This window comes from Arachis ipaensis, chromosome B5 (assembly GCF_059453495.1).
Source record: "Arachis ipaensis isolate K30076 ecotype BB chromosome B5, ASM5945349v1, whole genome shotgun sequence".
NCBI classification, from domain to species: Eukaryota; Viridiplantae; Streptophyta; class Magnoliopsida; order Fabales; family Fabaceae; genus Arachis; species Arachis ipaensis.
Window position 1 is genome coordinate 26493519 of NC_142440.1, and position 17064 is coordinate 26510582.

Genomic DNA, 17064 nt, shown 5'->3' on the forward strand with positions numbered 1-17064 from the left:
AAAAAAAAAATTATTTTCAAAAATTTTTCAAAAATTTTCTCATCTGTTTTCGAAAATAATATAAAAATGTTTTCAAAAATTTTATTCAAGATTTTTAAGAATGAATTCTAGTGTTTCATGAAGCATGTGAAGCCTGGCTGGCTGTAAAGCCATGTCTAAATTCTTTTGGACTGAGGCTTCCAAACCATCAGAGGTAAGTTACATACTTGATAAATGATGAGCAGCAATTTGTTATCAAGATCAATATACTCTGGTGTTAAATGCTGAAGCTTGGCTGGCCATTGGCCATGTCTAGTGTTTTGGACCGGAGCTTTCATTGAAAGCTTGGCTGGCTCATGAGCCATGTCTAATTCCTGGACTGAAGCTTTAGACTAAGAATGCAAGATTCCTGGAACTCATATTAAAAATTTTGGAATCCTTATTTTTTTTTCAATTAATTTTTGAAAAATCCAAAAAAAATTAGAAAATCATAAAAATCAAAAATATTTCTCTGTTTCTTGTTTGAGTCTTGAGTCATGTTATAAGTTTGGTGTCAATTGCATATGCATCTTGCATTTTTCGAAAATTTCATGCATTCATAGTGTTCTTCATGATCTTCAAGATGTTCTTGGTAAGTCTTCTTGTTTGATCTTGATGATTTTTTGTTTTGTGTCTTTTCATGTTTATCATATGCATTCTTGAATTCTTAGTGTCTAAGCATTAAAGAATTCTAAGTTTGGTGTCTTGCATGTTTTCTTTGCATTAAAAATTTTTCAAAATTGTGTCTATGATGTTCATCTTGACATTCAAAGTGTTCTTGGTGTTCATCTTGACATTCATAGCATTCTTGCATGCATCACATGTTTTGATCTAAAAATTTCATGCATTGCATCTTTTTAGTGTTTTTGTCTCTCATCATAAAAATTCAAAAATAAAAAAAAATATCTTTTCCTTTTTCTCTCATCAAATTCGAAAATTGAGTTGACTTTTTCAAAAATTTTTAAAAATCAAATTGTTTCTCATGAGTCAAATCAAATTTTCAATTTGAAAATCTTATCTTTTTCAAAATCTTTTTCAAAAATCAAATCTTTTTCAAAATTCTTAGTTATTTTTGAAAATTCCAAAAATATTTTTCAAAAATATTTTTCTTATTTTTATACCAAATTTTCGAAAATAACATAATCAATTAATGTTTTGATTCAAAAATTTCAAGTTTGTTACTTGCTTGTTAAGAAAGATTCAAACTTTAAGTTCTAGAATCATATCTTGTGATTTCTTGTGAATCAAGTCATTAATTGAGATTTTAAAAATCAAATCTTTTTCAAAAATTAGTTTCTAAAATATCTTCTTATCTTATCTTTTTCAAAAATATCTTTTCAAAATATCTTTTCTAACTTCCTAACTTCTTATCTTTTCAAAATTTGTTTCAACTAACTAACTAACTTTTTGTTTGTTTCTTATCTTTTTCAAAACTACCTAACTAACTCTCTCTCTATTTTCGAAAATATCTTCCCCTTTTCCAAAATTTCTTTTTAATTAATTATTATTTTAAATTTTAAATCTTAATTTTCGAAAAAAATACTAACAATTTTCAAAAACCATTTTCAAAAATCACTAACTCCTTTTCAAAAATAATTTTCGAAAATTCCCTCCTTCTCTCTCATCTTATTCTATTTATTTATTCATCTACTAACATCTCTTCCTCACATCATCACCAAATTCGAACCCCCTCCTCTATCTGTGTTCGAATTTCCTCTTCTTCTTTTCTACTAACAATAAGGAACCTCTTTACTGTGACATAGAGGATTCCTCTTCTTTTCTTTTTCTCTCCTCTTTCTTATGAGCAGGGACAGAGAAAAAGGCATTCTTGTTGAAGCTGATCCAGAACCTGAAAGGACTCTGAAGAGAAAATTAAGAGAAGCTAAATTACAACAATCTAGAGACAACTTGATTGAAAATTTCGAACAAGTAAAGGAGATGGCAGCCGAACCCAACAACAATGCAAGGAGAATGCTTGGTGACTTTACTGCACCTAATTGCAATTTACATGGAAGAAGCTTCTCCATTCCTGCCATTGGAGCAAACAACTTTGAGCTGAAACCTCAGTTAGTTTCTCTGATGCAGCAGAACTGCAAGTTTCATGGACTTCCTTCTGAAGATCCTTTTCAGTTCTTAACTGAATTCTTGCAGATATGTGATACTGTTAAGACTAATAGAGTAGATCCTGAAGTCTACAGGCTCATGCTTTTCCCTTTTGCTGTAAGAGACAGAGCTAGATTATGGTTGGATTCTCAACCCAAAGACAGCCTGAACTCTTGGGATAAGCTGGTCACGGCTTTCTTAGCCAAGTACTTTCCTCCTCAAAAGCTGAGTAAGCTTAGAGCTGATGTTCAAACCTTCAGACAGAAAGAAGGTGAATCCCTCTATGAAGCTTGGGAAAGATACAAACAGTTGACCAAAAAGTGTCCTTCTGACATGCTTTCAGAATGGATCATCCTGGATATATTCTATGATGGTTTATCTGAGCTATCAAAGATGTCACTGGACACTTCTGCAGGTGGATCCATTCACCTAAAGAAAACGCCTGCAGAAGCTCAAGAACTCATTGACATGGTTGCTAATAACCAGTTCATGTACACTTCTGAAAGGAATCCTGTGAGTAATGGGACGCCTATGAAGAAGGGAGTTCTTGAGGTTGATACTCTGAATGCCATATTGGCTCAGAATAAAATATTGACTCAGCAAGTCAATATGATCTCTCAGAGTCTGCATGGAATGCAAGCTGCATCCAACAGTACTCAAGAGGCATCTTCTGAAGAAGAAGCTTATGATCCTGAGAACCCTGCAATAGCAGAGGTAAATTACTTAGGTGAACCTTATGGAAACACCTATAACTCAACATGGAGAAATCATCCAAATTTCTCATGGAAGGATCAAAAGCCCCAACAAGGCTTTAATAATGGTGGAAGAAACAGGTTCAGCAATAGCAAGCCTTTTCCATCATCAACTCAGCAACAGACAGAGAACTCTGAACAAAATGCTTCTAATTTAGCAAATCTAGTCTCTGATCTATCTAAGGCCACTGTAAGTTTCATGAATGAAACAAGGTCTTCCATTAGAAATCTGGAAGCACAAGTGGGCCAGCTGAGTAAAAGGATCACTGAAATCCCTCCTAGTACTCTCCCAAGCAATACAGAAGAGAATCCAAAAGGAGAGTGCAAGGCCATTGACATAAGCGCCATGGCCGAACCTGTGAGGAGAGGAGAGGACGTGAATCCCAAGGAGGAAGACCTCCTGGGACGTCCAGTGATCAATAAGGAGCTTCCCTCTGAGGAACCAAAGGACTCTGAGGCCCATCTAGAGACCATAGAGATTCCATTGAACCTCCTTATACCCTTCATGAGCTCTGATGAGTATTCCTCTTCTGAAGAGAATGAGGATGTTACTGAAGAGCAAACTACCAAGTTTCTTGGTGCAATCATGAAGCTCAATGCCAAATTATTTGGCATTGATACTTGGGAAGTTGAACCTCCCTTGTTCATCAATGAACTGAGTGATCTAGATCAACTGACATTACCTCAGAAGAGACAGGATCCTAGAAAGTTCATAATACCCTGTACCATAGGCACTATGATCTTTAAAGCTCTGTGTGACCTTGGTTCAGGAATAAACCTCATGCCCCTCTCTGTAATAGAGAAACTGGGAATCTATGGGGTGCAAGCTGCTAAAATCTCACTAGAGATGGCAGACAGCTCAAGAAAACAGGCTTATGGACAAGTAGAAGACGTATTAGTAAAGGTTGAGGGCCTTTACATACCTACTGATTTCATAGTCCTGGATACTGGAAAGGAAGAGGATGAATCCATCATCCTAGGAAGACCTTTCCTGGCCACAGCAAGAGCTGTGATTGATGTTGACAGAGGTGAACTAGTCCTTCAATGGAATGAGGACTCCCTTGTGTTTAAAACTCAAGGATCTCCCTCTACAACTATGGAGAGGAAGCAGAAAAAGCTTCTCTCCAAGCAGAGTCAATCAGAGCCCCCACAGTCAAACTCTAAGTTTGGTGTTGGGAGGCCACAACCAAACTCTAAGTTTGGTGTTGAACTCCCATATCCAAACTCTAAGTTTGGTGTTGGAGAGTTTCAACAAAACTCAGCACATCTGTGAGGCTCCATGAGAGCTCACTGTCAAGCTATTGACATTAAAGAAGCGCTTGTTGGGAGGCAACCCAATGTTTATCTAATTCTTATTTTTATTGTTTTTCATGTTTTCTTAGGTTCATGATCATGTGGAGTCACAAAATAAATATAAAAATTGAAAACAGAATCAAAAACAGCAGAAGAAAAATCACACCCTGGAGGAGCATCTGTCTGGCGTTCAGCGCCAGAACAGAGCATGGTTCTGGCGCTGAACGCCCAAAATGGGCAGCTTCTGGGCGCTGAACGCCAGAACAGGCATGGTTCTGGCGTTCAACGCCAGAAATGGCACACAAATGGGCGTTGAACGCCCAAAATGGCCACCAACCTGGCGCTGAACGCCCAGAGTTGGGTACAAAGGCATTTTTATATGCCTAATGGGTGCAGGGATATAATTCCTTGAACACCTCAGGATCTGTGGACCCCACAGGATCCACTCAGGATCTGTGGACCCCACAGGATCCACTCAAGACCTGTGGACCCCACAGGATCCCCACCTACCTCCACTCACTTCTTCTCACCACTCTCTTTCACATAACCCCATAAACACTCTTCCCCAAAAACCCTTCACCAATCACCTCAAACTCTCTTCCCCATCACCTCTTCACCACTCACATCCATCCACTCTTCCCCATAAACCTACCTCATAAACCCCACCTACCTCCAAAATTCAAAACCAATTTCCCACCCAAACCCACCCATATGGCCGAACCATAACCCCCTCCCTTCCCTATATAAAGCCCTCCATTCTTCTTCAAATTCACACAACACAACCCCTCTATACCCTTCTTGGCCGAACCACATCACCATCTCCCTCTCCTCCATTTCTTCTTCTTCTTCATCTATTCTTTTGTTTATTGCTCGAGGGCAAGCAATATTCTAAGTTTGGTGTGGTAAAAGCATAGCTTTTTTGTTTTTCCATTACCATTGATGGCATCTAAGACCGGAGAATCCTCTAGAAGAGGGAAAGGGAAGATAAAAGCTTCCACATCCGAGTCATGGGAGATGGAAAGGTTCATCTCCAAAGCCCATCAAGACCACTTCTATGATGTTGTGGCCAAGAAGAAGGTGATCCCTGAGGTCCCTTTTAAACTCAAAAGAAATGAGTATCCGGAGATCCGACATGAAATTCAAAGAAGAGGTTGGGAAGTTCTAACAAATCCCATCCAACAAGTCGGCATCCTAATGGTTCAAGAGTTCTATGCCAATACATGGATCACCAAGAACCATGATCAAAGTAAGAACCCGGATCCAAAGAACTATGTTACAATGGTTCGGGGGAAATACTTAGATTTTAGTCCGAAAAATGTGAGGTTGGCGTTCAACTTGCCATACATGGAAGAGAACGCACGCCCCTACACAAGGAGAGTCAACTTTGATCAAAGGTTGGACCAAGTCCTTATGGACATATGTGTAGAAGGAGCTCAATGGAAGGTTGACTCCAAAGGCAAGCCGGTTCAACTAAGAAGATTGGACCTCAAGCCTATAGCTAGAGGATGGTTGGAGTTCATTCAATGCTCAATCATTCCCACTAGCAACCGGTCTGAAGTTACTATAGACCGGGCCATCATGATCCATAGCATCATGATTGGAGAAGAGGTGGAAGTTCATGAGATTATATCTCAAGAACTCTACAAGGTGGCTGACAAGTCCTCCACTATGGCAAGGTTAGCCTTCCCTCACCTCATTTGCCATCTATGTTACTCAGCTGGAGCTTTCATAGAAGGAGACATTCCTATTAAGCAAGAGAGCCCATTCATGGAGCTCAAGAGGCGCAGGAAGCTCATCACCATGAGATCCCGGAGATGCCTCAAATGCACTTTCCTCCACAAAACTATTGGGAGAAAATCAACACCTCCCTAGGAGAATTAAGTTCCAATATGGGACAACTAAGGGTGGAACATCAAGAGCACTCCATCATGCTTCATGAAATAAGAGAAGATCAAAAAGCAATGAGGGAGGAGCAACAAAGACAAGGAAGAGACATAGAAGAGCTCAAGGACATCGTTGGTTCCTCAAGAAGGAAACACCACCATCACTAAGGTGGATTCATTCCTTGTTCTTCTTTCTTCTGTTTTTCGTTTTCTATGTTATGTGCTTATCTATGTTTGTGTCTTCATTACATGATCATTAGTAGTTAGTAACTTTGTCTTAAAGTTATGAATGTCCTATGAATCCATCACCTCTCTTAAATGAAAAATGTTTTAATTCAAAAGAACAAGAAGTACATGAGTTTCGAATTTATCCTTGAACTTAGCTTAATTATATTGATGTGGTGACAATGCTTCTTGTTTTCTGAATGTATGCTTGAACAGTGCATATGTCTTTTGAAGTTGTTGTTTAAGAATGTTAAATATGTTGGCTCTTGAAAGAATGATGACTAGGAGACATGTTATTTGATAATCTGAAAAATCATAAAAATGATTCTTGAAGCAAGAAAAAGCAGCAAAGAGCAAAGCTTGCAGAAAAAAAGAAAAAAAATAGGCGAAAAAAAATAGAAAGAAAAAGAAAAAGCAAGCAGAAAAAGCCAATAACCCTTAAAACCAAAAGGCAAGGGCAAATAAAAAGGATCCCAAGGCTTTGAGCATCAGTGGATAGGAGGGCCTAAAGGAATAAAATCCTGGTCTAAGCGGCTAAACCAAGCTGTCCCTAACCATGTGCTTGTGGCGTGTAGGTGTCAAGTGAAAACTTGAGACTGAGCGGTTAAAGTCAAGGTCCAAAGCAAGAGAAGAGTGTGCTTAAGAACCCTGGACACCTCTAATTGGGGACTTTAGCAAAGCTGAGTCACAATCTGAAAAGGTTCACCCAATTATGTGTCTGTGGCATTTATGTATCCGGTGGTAATACTGGAAAACAAAGTGCTTAGGGCCACGGCCAAGACTCATAAAGAAGCTGTGTTCAAGAATCATCATACTGAACTAGGAGAATCAATAACACTATCTGAACTCTGAGTTCCTATAGATGCCAATCATTCTGAACCTCAATGGATAAAGTGAGATGCCAAAACTATTCAAGAGGCAAAAAGCTATAAGTCCCGCTCATTTGATTGAAGTTATGTTTCATTGATAGTTTGGAATTTATAGTATATTCTCTTCTTTTTATCCTATTTGATTTTCAGTTGCTTGGGGACAAGCAACAATTTAAGTTTGGTGTTGTGATGAGCGGATAATTTATACGCTTTTTGGCATTGTTTTTAGTATGTTTTTAGTAGGATCTAGTCACTTTTAGGGATGTTTTCATTAGTTTTTATGTTAAATTCACATTTCTGGACTTTAGTATGAGTTTGTGTGTTTTTCTGTGATTTCAGGTATTTTCTGGCTGAAATTGAGGGACTTGAGCAAAAATCAGATTCAGAGGTTGAAAAAGGACTGCTGATGCTGTTGGATTCTGACCTCCCTGCACTCAAAGTGGATTTTCTGGAGCTACAGAACTCGAAATGGCGCGCTTTTAATTGCGTTGGAAAGTAGACATCCAGGGCTTTCCAGCAATATATAATAGTCCATACTTTGGCCAAGAATTGACGATGTAAACTGGCGTTCAACGCCAGCCTTCTGCCCAAATCTGGCGTCCAGCGCCAGAAAAGGATCCAAAACCAGAGTTGAACGCCCAAACTGGCACAGAAACTGGCGTTCAACTCCACAAATGGCCTCTGCACGTGGAACACTTAAGCTCAGCCCAAACACACACCAAGTGGGCCCCGGAAGTGGATTTATGCATCAATTACTTACTCATGTAAACCCTAGTGACTAGTTTATTATAAATAGGACCTTTGACTACTGTATTAGGCATCTTTGGTCTCAGTTTTATTCCATTGTTCATCTTAGGAGGCTATTGATCTCGTTTAGGGGGCTGGCCATCTCGGCCATGCCTGGACCTTTCACTTATGTATTTTCAACGGTAGAGTTTCTACACTCCATAGATTAAGGTGTGGAACTCTGCTGTTCCTCAAAGATTAATGCAAAGTACTACTGTTTTCTATTCAATTCTTTTTATTTCGCTTCTAAGATATCCATTCGCACCCAAGAACGTGATGAAGGTGATGATTATGTGTGACGCTCATTACCATTCTCCCTTATGAACGCGTGCCTGACAAACACTTCTGTTCTACATGAAATAAGCTAGAATGAGTATCTCTTAGATCTCCTAACCAGAATCTTCGTGGCGTAAGCTAGAATGATGGCAGCATTCAAGAGAATCCGGAAATTCTAAACCTTGTCTGTGGTATTCCGAGTAGGATTCAATGATTGAATGACTGTGACGAGCTCCGAACTCGCGATTGCAGGGCGTTAGTGACAGACGCAAAAGGATAGTAAATCCTATTCCGGCATGATCGAGAACCGACAGATGAATAGCCGTGCCGTGACAGGGTGCGTGAGCATATTATTCACTGAGAGGATAAGATGAAGCCATTGACAAGGGTGATGCCTCCAGACGATTAACCGTACCGTGACAGGGCATTGGATCATTTTCCCGTGAGATGACCGAAAGTAGCCATTGACAGTGGTGATGTATCACATAAAGCCAGCCATGGAAAGGAATGAGACTGATTGGATGAAGATAGCAGGAAAGCAGAGATTCAGAGGAACGAAAAGCATCTCCATTCGCTTATCTGAAATTCCTACCAATGATTTACATAAGTATCTCTATCCCTATTTTATTATATAATATTCGAAAACACCATTATCACTTTATATCTGCCTGACTGAGATTTACAAGGTGACCATAGCTTGCTTCATACCAACAATCTCCGTGGGATTCGACCCTTACTCACGTAAGTTATTACTTGGACGACCCAGTGCACTTGCTGGTTAGTTGTATCGAAGTTGTGACAATTATGTATTGAGATCAGAGCACCAAGTTGCTCACGTTGCCAGGGATTGTTTGAGCCTGGACATCACAATTTCGTGCACCACCGTGCAAACTCCAATTCACGCGCACGCGTGAGCCATGCGTGCGCGTCGCTTCTCACTGGTTATCTCCTTTATTTCTTGTGCTCCTTCCATTTTTGCAAGCTTCTTCTCCATCCTCTAAGCCATTCCTGCCCTATAAAGCCTGAAAACACTTAACGCACAGATCACGGCATCGAATGGTATAGAGAGGAATTAAAATACACAATTTAAAGGCTTAGGAAGCAAGTTTTCAACCATTGAACAAAATTTGGGAAGGAATTGTAAAATCATGCAAATTGTATGAATAAGTGTGCAAAGACTTGATAAAACCACTCAATTGAGCACAAGATAAACCATAAAATAGTGGTTTATCAATCTCCCCACACTTAAACATTAGCATGTCCTCATGCTAAGCTCAAGGAGACAGAAGGAATGAATGGAAAAAAGTAAGACTCATGAGATGCAACCTATGAATGCAACTATATGCTAAGATGATTCTATCTACTTGGTTAAAAGTAAATAAGTTCTTCAAGACAAACATAAGTCAGATTCCACTAATTCAAATCATACAATAAAAGACAAGTAAACTTGTAAGAAGATAGCTCATGAAAGCAGGGAACATAGAATCAAGCATTGAACCATCACTGGTAGTGTATATGCACTCTAATCTCTCAAGTGTCTAGGGTTAATTCACTCTACTCTTCTCTAGTCATGCTTTCTAAAACCTTGTTCTTCATCTAACCAATCAACAAATATTTAGTATACCAATGCAAACATCATGAGGTCTTTTCAAGGTTGTAATGGGGCTAAGGTAAGGGTGAGGATATATGTATGGCCAAGTGAGCTATAATATGAATCCTTGACTAACCTAAGCTCTCACCTAACACACACACACACACACACACACACACACTCTATGTAACTCAAAAATCATGCCTAGCTACCCAAAATTCTCACTTTTGCATCACATACTCATGTATCAAATTTTCTTTAATTTCACCACATATGCATTGATCTTTTATTAAACTTAACATTGGGGTAACTTTGTCTCCTATTTATTTATTTATATTGTAATATTTATTTATTTATTTATTTATTTATTTATTTATTTATTTATTTATTTATTTATTTATTTATTTTTGAACATGAAAGCAAACATAACATATCAATGCACATGGTATTTTTCTGGTTTCACAAGAGTATGCACCCAAATTCCCTAATACTTTTGTCAACACAGCACAATTTCATCAACCCAAGTTTCCACAGTTCCCCACACTTAATTAATACACAATCTCTATCTTTAGCTAACCAAAGATTCACTTGGGGTAATTAATTATTTTTCCGCTTAAGGCTAGTGATGTGGTAAAATATAGAACAAATGGGGATTAAAAGGCTCAAAGTGGCAAACAAAGGTAATTGAAATGGTAGTCTATTTGGGATAAGTGAGCTAATAGCAAATGATGGCCTCAATCATATGTATGCATGCAAATACACTAAATAATGGACATATAGAATGGAACAAATTATAGATTGTAATCATAGAGAAGAAAACACACAAAAATAAAAATCATGGTTAAAAAATGTAACCATATAATTAAGCTCAAAATCTCACAGGTTGTGTGTTCTTAGCTATAAATCATGTTCCAAATTACAATCTTCAAACAAGTTTAACAAAAAAGTTTTAATTTAAATTAGTGAAATGGTATAAAAAGGATTTTGAAAAAGAACTTGTCACTTCAACCAAGTAGTGGTAGAAGAACATGCACAAAATCAAGCAAACATGCAATCAAACATCCAAATGCAACAAGTAACAAGGAAAATAAAACATTGGTGTTGAGAAGAAATTAACTAACCCACGGAAGTCGGTATCGACCTCCCCACACTTAAAGATTGCACCGTCCTCGGTGCATGCTGAGATGTGTGATAAACCACTATTTTATGGTTTATCTTGTGCTCATTTGAGTGGTTTTTGTCAAGTCCTTACCCACTTATTCATATGAATTGCATGATTTTACAATTCCTTCCTAGTGTTATTCTATGGTTGAAATCTTGCTTCCTAGAGTCTTTAATTTGTGTATTTTAATTCTCCCTTTTATACCATTCGATGTCATGATCTGTGTGTTCAGTGTTTCAGGTATTATAGGGTAGGAATGACTTAGAGGATGGAGAGGAAGCTTGCAAAAATGGAAGGAGCACAAGAAATAAAGGAGACAACCAGTGAGCATCGACGCGCACGCATGGCTCACGCGTGCGCGCAATCTGGAGATTTTACAGCGATGCGTGCACGTACCTGACGCGTACGCGTGGGAAGGAGTTTTGCAAGATGACGCGTGCGCGTGCTTGATGCGTACGCGTGACATGCCAAGATGACCAGCGACGTGTACGCGTGACTGACGCGTACGCGTGACATGCGCAATCTGCAGAAATAACAGAAAATGCTGGGGGCGATTTCGGGCCGAGTTTTGACCCAGTTTCTGGCCCAGAAACACAGACTAGAGCCAGGGAACATGCAGAGACTCGGATCAAATTTCATATTCATAATTTAAGGTTTTTAGATGTAGTTTCTAGAGAGAGAGGCTCTCTCCTCTCTCTTAGGTTTTAGTATTTAGGATTTCTCTTAGGTTAGGTTTACGTCTTCTCCATTCCATGTTCAATATTCCTTTAATTTAATTTCTCTTCTACTTTTATTTATTCTACTACTTTAGTTTGTTTATTTTTCCAATTTGGTTTATGAACTCTTCATGTTAGATTTGAATTTCTATTTAATGCAATTTGAGGTATTTCAGATTTATGATTTTAATTTACCTTTTTACATTCTTAGCTTTGGTTGAGTAATTAGTAACACTTGAGTTATCAAACTCCTTTGTTGATTGATAATTGAGATTTGCTGGTTGATTTGGATTCCTCTAAAGCTAGTCTTTCCTCAGGAGTTGACTAGGACTTGAGGAATCCCATTGATTAGTCCACTTGACTTTCCTTTATTTAGTAAGGGTTAACTAAGTGGGAGTAAGGAACAATTCTCATCACAATTGATAAGGATAACTAGGATAAAATTTTCAGTTCTCATACCTTACAAGGGTTTTCATGATAATTAATTTACTTTCTTGCCAATTTATTTCCTTGTTCCCTATTTCAAAAACCCAAAAAGATACTTTTCCATAACCAATAATAAATCATACTTCCCTGCAATTTCTCGAGAGATGACCCGAGGTTTAAATACTTCGGTTATCAATTTTATTGGGTTTGCTTTAGTGACAACCAAAAATTTTGTACGAAAGGATTCTCTGTTGGTTTAGAAACTATACTTACAACGGGAATTTATTGTGAATTATTTACTAGTAGAAATCCGTTCGTCAATGTGCAAGTGGACGGGTTGCTACACTGATGCTTTTCTCCAAAGATTGTGCAGATGGACTTGTCTGTTGTCCCATTGAGAAGCTTTTCTTTTTCCTTCTCGGTGGCCATCCTGAAAGAAGAGGAAAAGGAAGAAAAGTAACCCAGAAATAAAGATAAGAAAACAAATAAAGTATGGATAGGTTAATGCCAAATAATAAGGGTCTCAACTACATGGTAGCTACAACATGCAAGTGAGAAAACAGTAGAAGCAAATGGCATATCAATAGTGCGAAAATTGCAACAAAGGGGAAGAGATGGTGGGTAATGCAAGATAGTATAAGTGCATATCAATGCAAATGGACTGCAAGTATCATAAAAATTAGCATTGACTTATAATTAATAATACCTAACAATTTAAAACAAGTCACGAAGCACCAAAATAATGCAAGAAAAGATGCAACAGTTGAATAAGAACAATTAACACCAATGGTAAAATAATAAACTTAGAAAAGAAAATAAAACATGCACAAGATTAAAATGGAATGAATGAAAGTATGCAAATAAATTAAGTGAAATAGAATGAAAGAGAATAAGGATGATAAGTTAAAGAGATGAAGAAGAAAGTAAGTAAGAAAGGAGGAGGAAGAGAGAAGTAGAAAGGAGAGAAGAAAGAAAGAAGAAATGGAAAACAGGGCGCGACGCACGCGTGGGCAACACGCGTACGCGTGAAAACAGAGACAGCCATGCGACGCGTAAGCGTCGCCCACGCGTACGCGTGGGTGGCCAAAAGTGCAAACTGACGCGTGCGCGTCGGTCACGCGTACGCGTGCCTTCTCGCGCAACTCCAGCACCATGGCCACACAACTCTCTGTTCAATGTGCTCTTTACGCCGATTTTCATCCCCACGCATACGCGTCGCTGACGCTTACGCGTGGGTTGAACTTTCTGCAGGGGACGCGTATGTGTGAGGTACGCGTACGCGTGGGGTGACTTGTGCGCCACGCACCCCTCCCGCGCGTCTCTCGCGCAACTCTCTGTTCAGTTGCGCATACACAAACGACGCGTGCGCGTTGTAGACGCTTGCGCGTCGATCCCCTTTTTTTTGCGGAATGCAGAATACAGAATGTAGATGATTATGCAGAAATTATGAATGAACACTAATAAAAATAAAATAAAATAAAACTAAGAATAAAAATGAAAGATCATACCATGGTGAGTTGTCTCCCACCTAGCACTTTTAGTTAAAGTCCTTAAGTTGGACATTTGGTGAGCTCCTTGTCATGGTGGCTTGTGCTTGAACTCATCTTGAAACTTTCACCAACACTTGGACTTCCAATAAGCTTCAACATCTCCAAATAAATTTACCAAGCCTTGATAAAGTTCTCCACAAGCTTTGAGCTCCCAAAGTCGATCCTCTTGTATGCCCGGATCCCAAATCTTGTTTCTATACCCGTCTTGAAGTGGATCGCCATTGTCCCAACCGGGTGGCAAGCAGTTTGAATTCTCAATTCAATACCAAACTCTTCTCTTAGATCCACCCAAATGTTCACTAGTTTCACCCTTGCATTTATTTCTTGAAGTATCGACCTTGATGAGCCTTGATTTGCAACTCCAACTACTAAACATCCGTCTCTTACGCTTAATGCCACAAAGCTTCCTAAGTTGGCCATCCGTTTCAAGAATACCATATTCAAGTGGGATAGTAAATCGAATAGAGATAAGTCTTACCCACTCAAATGAAGGAGTAGATGGCAACCTAGGTAGAGAATTCTCCAATGTTCTTGACAAAACGTACTGAACTCCCGTCCACCCTTTCCGAAGGACTTCCGCTTCTGCATCATTCTCAGACTCAATCAGAGAAGGGTCTTCATATTCAAGGAGTTCATTTGCGGATGTGGACTCATCACTAGGAGGACTTGATTCGTGACCCTCATCACCAAGGGAACTTGCTTCTTGATCTATCCCATCCAAGTCTTCATAGGGAATATGCCATGGAGGTTGTGCACTAGCCTCCTTGACATCAATTGCAATCTTCTTGGAGGAATACTCTGCAACTCTAGATTCCCATGGAGGTTTAGCGTCTCCTAAGTCTTCAACCACTTCTTCTTCTTCGATAATTACGACTTCCTCCAATTGCTCTAATACAAAATTGAACTCCTCCTGGATGTCTCCCCTCACCAGTTCATTAGCTACTCCTTCATCTTCAAGCCGATCCCTTTTCTCTTGTTCTGTGTCAATAGCATTATTGTGATCATGTTACTCTTGGATTGATGTATCCACACGGAATATAAGGGTTTGGAGAGTAGAGGTGAGACTAGTGAGAGTAGAGGCAAGTGTGGTTTGAAGCTGTATTTGCCCTTGGCGAATAACACGAAGGGTGTTGCTATCCAGTGGAGGTTCATTATTTTGGAGAAAGAGTACATAGTAGGAAGGTGGTTCTTCTTGGTAAGGGAATGGAGATGGTGAATATGGAGGTGGTGGTTCATGAAAGTAATTATTTTGGAGTGGGGGTGGTCCTATGTATGGTTCGTATGGTGGTTGGAATGATGGGTAAGGGTTAGGATCATATGAGGGTGTTTGGTAGTAGGGAGCTTGTGAGTATGGTGGTTCAAAGCTATGTTGAGGAGGGGGTTCATAGGTATATTATGGTGGGTGTTGATTGTCACGAAGAGGTCCACTATAACCATTGTCTTGGTAAGCATCATAGAATGGTTGTTGATAATACCTTGGAGGTGGTTATTGCGAAGAGGGTTGATCAAATCCTTGTGACTCCTCCCATCTTTGATTGTCCCATCCTTGATCCAAGCTCTCATTGTAATTTTCTCTTCCTACAACATGATTGTAACCAAACTTATAGCCAAAGGGGTGAGAATTCATAGTAGCAAGAGAAATAAAAACTAATAAAAATGAATAAAAACAAACTCCTAAAATTAAAAACACTAACAAAGAAACAAAAAAGTAAAATTATTCACAATATTCACAATAACCAATAATAAGGCACACGTTTGCAATTCCCCGGCAACGGCGCCATTAATTGACGTGGCGAAAATTTGCCGGTTAAGAATTTATAATAGAAAACAACGTTGCAAGTATAGTTCTTAACCAACGAAAATTCCGCTTATCAATTTAGAAAGGGTTGTCACAAATTCAGAATGAAAATACTGGGAGTAGAAATCTCAGGTCGTCTCCCAACAAGTTGACAAAAGAGTGCTATGCTATTAGTCAGGAGTTTTTCGAGAAGTTTTAAGAGTTGGAGAACAGAAAAATAAATGATTGTAAATTAAAGCAAAAAAAATTAACAAGAGAATTTATATAATCAAAATAGAAAGCCTTGACTGGGGGAAGATTAATTGGAAGTTCTATCCTTGTTGGATTTTTCCAAGTGTAATAGCAAGAGGTTGTTGTTTTCACTTAGTTAACCCTTACTAAATAAAGAAAAGTCAAGTGATTGAGCTAACTCTGATTCACAAGTCCTAATCCTCTACTGTGGAAGGATTAGCGTTAGCAAATAGAGAGTTAGCCAACAACTTCCAATTAGAATTAACACCTGGGTATTCCAACTCAAGGGTCTCCTTTTAATCAACCCCCAGTCAAGTTGGGAGTCTACTCCATTGACATGAATGTGATTTTCATAAACGATAAAAAGGAATAAGAAGAAGACATGATGGATTAAATAAAATAATAACTAAAAATTAATTAAAGGTAAAAATAGTTCTTTGCATTAATAAATCCCAAAATCATAAACATACATATCTGAACAGGGTTAATAGGTAATCAAAAGTGTAAAGGAATAAGAAAACAAACTAGAATAGTGGAGTTTGCATATAAAAATAGCTACCATGTGAGCATCCGGATGGCTCCGTATGAGGCTCTGTATGGGAGAAAGTGCCAATCTCCGCTATGCTGGTAAGGAGCTGGAGAGAAGAGCTTGTTAGGACCTGAAATGATAGCGGAAACCACTGAACAGATAAAAAAATTCGGAGCCGAATGCTTGTCGCTCAAAGCCGCCAAAAGGGCTATGCTTATCAAAAGGGAAGCCATTAGAGTTTGAATAAGGTGAACATTTGTTTCTGAAAGTTACTCCAACAACCGAAGTGGGTAGAGCGATCAAGACGAAGAAACTGAATCTCCGCTACATCGGACCATTTGAAATCTTGAGGAGGATTGGGCCGATGGCTTATAGGATCGCCTTACCGCCGCACCTTTCGAACCTGCACGATATATTTCATGTGTCATAGCTCTGTAAATATACTCCTAATGCAAGTCATGCTCTGGAGCCTGAATCGGTTCAAGTAAGAGAAGATCTAACACTTCCAGTAATCCCAGTTAGGATCGACGACACCAGCATCAAACGTTTGCGCGGAAAGGAAGTATCGTTGGTGAAAGTAGCTTGGAGTCGGGTTGGAATTGAAGAACATACTTGGGAGCTCGAATTGGATATGCGGAAGGACTACTCACACCTCTTTTCAGGTAACTAAATCTGAATTTTGAGAGCAAAATTCTTAATTAGGTAGGTAGGATGTAAACCCCGTAAAAATTAGTAAATAATTAACCAATAAATTAAATTTTAATAAATGAAATTAGAAATGTAAATTTTATAGTAAAATAAGATAGAGCTAATTAAAATAAAAATTTTGACATTAATATCAAAGAATTTGATCCAA

The 17064-nt window shown here is 38.7% G+C and overlaps 1 non-coding gene across 1 annotated transcript; it reads right to left on the minus strand.

Moving 5' to 3' along the window:
- Positions 1–2352: 2352 nt before the first annotated feature.
- Positions 2353–2460, minus strand: LOC148563667 (small nucleolar RNA R71). Its single transcript, XR_015884149.1, has one exon. It is a non-coding gene; the product is annotated as a small nucleolar RNA R71 (small nucleolar RNA).
- Between the last annotated feature and the right edge of the window lie 14604 nt (positions 2461–17064).